Source organism: Penaeus monodon, chromosome 33, assembly GCF_015228065.2.
Source record: "Penaeus monodon isolate SGIC_2016 chromosome 33, NSTDA_Pmon_1, whole genome shotgun sequence".
Classification (NCBI taxonomy): domain Eukaryota; kingdom Metazoa; phylum Arthropoda; class Malacostraca; order Decapoda; family Penaeidae; genus Penaeus; species Penaeus monodon.
This window is the reverse complement of record NC_051418.1, coordinates 17,178,365-17,180,172: the sequence shown is the minus strand read 5'-3', so window position 1 is coordinate 17,180,172 and position 1,808 is coordinate 17,178,365. Positions and strand designations below refer to the sequence as shown.

The window sequence follows — 1,808 nt, the reverse complement described above, 5'->3', positions numbered from 1 at the left end:
GTAAACTTGAGATTTAATTCTCTTTACTTTATTGATACTGTATTACCTTGAAATGAAACTTTTGAATAAAGTTTAGACGAAAGGTTAAGCTTGGTCAGGTTGTGAAATCTCAACTAGAAATGCTACTGTAGAGCATGTCATCTCATATGATAATCAAGCAGTTTGTTGTGATATCCATTCCTTCAGGCATCAGTGATTGTGAAAAAAACAATAATTTTTTATCAGCTTTTGTTTTAGATTGTTATGAATATTTACAGTCTTTTTGTTACTGGATTTTAGGTACGTATCTGTCTTTTTGTGATACGTAAATGATTGTATTGAAATATTTGGTGCTCACTTGAAGCTCAAAGTAAATAGTACAACTGTTTAGTTCTGAGGTAGGTCACTCATGCCTAGGATTAAAGGGTTGCAGGTTGAACTATATATTGTCAGGCATCATAATGGCATAGATTAATGATTAGTTGTGTAACTGCTCTGGAATAAAATTATCTTAAAATGGTATACTTATTCAAGGGTGAGTGAACATTTTAAGAAATATAGCAGATGGAAAGGGTAAATAGAAATATTTATATATTTTATTATAAACTGGTTATTACTCCAATTCAAGTATCTCTACAATTTCATAGAATATAAGTTTTTCTTCTCATGTAATATTGATAATAAGGTTGATCATCATGGACTGTTGTGGTCCAGGTTTTGTGTTCAGAACTGTGGAGGAAACAATCCACTACTGCACTAATTGCTTTTTGGTCTGCTAACTTTACTCATATTTACTCATTAGTGTGTCTTACCGTCTCAAGTGTTTGGCATCGCAAGCACCACCAGGAGAACAATTTTTAAACAGCATTTTAAACAGCATGTAAATTCATAATCATCATTCTAATTATCCATCAAGATATTTCATGTACTTAGATCAAAGAAACTAACTCTTTTGTCAGGGATACTTGTACAGTTACTATTAGGTGCATATTGCATGTTAGACATCAACTGTTCTCCTGATGGCTTTATTTGGACTTGACTAGTCTGTTGTGGAAATAACCAGAGCTTACTGTTGATGCTTCTTCAACGAGGAATATTATGTCTCAAGTCTAGATTATTAAAAAGCTTTTCTCTCAGTATATTGTGTGGTCTTCAGAGCACTGTTTTTATCAGTCATTTTAGAGAGAACCTCCTTGTAGATTTGAGTGACTTACAAAATAAGCATGTGAACCACTCTGCACTCAAATTTCTTATTAAGCAACTAAGATGAGTATTGACTTAAACTGGAAATCTAAGAAATCCTAATTACATCATTTAGAAAGTTGCTTTCAACTAAAATATGCAAAGATGCTACTTCCATGAGGATGTGAGATGGTTAGATACAGTTTTAAGTACAGTATGTCATAACGTGGTTTACTTACAGCCACAAGTGTGAGGAAGGACTGACTACATAAAAAGTGGCTATGTCTGTCTGGCCTCAAATGTTTATAAGCTTGTAATCAGCCTACATTCAGGTTGTAGACAATTTTTTTCATAACTCCACTTATTCCACAAGTATTTACCAATTTAAATCTTTACACAGAACTTGATCACTGCCTTTGATTATTTTTTTCTCTTCTCTCCCATTCTAAGAATAAGAAATCCCTTTCTTCTGTATTTCTTGTTTGTTTTTGTTTAAATAATAAGTTGAAAAGTGTTAGATTTTTGTACACTTGACTTTGTTTACAATATTTTTAATGAGTTTTTAAGATAGTAGGTTTGGTTAGATTAAATATTGGGAAGTTTGAATTACTAATTCTCCTTTTATCATATTATAGATCATACTAATT

The 1,808-nt window shown here is 31.8% G+C and overlaps 1 protein-coding gene across 1 annotated transcript in view; it reads left to right on the top strand.

Annotated features, from left to right (window-relative positions):
* LOC119594111 (phospholipase D gamma 1-like) overlaps positions 1 to 1,808 on the top strand; it is a gene marked incomplete in the record, with an annotated part of 83,379 nt that extends 81,571 nt beyond the window's left edge. The window contains 1 exon segment of the mRNA XM_037943169.1: positions 1 to 1,808.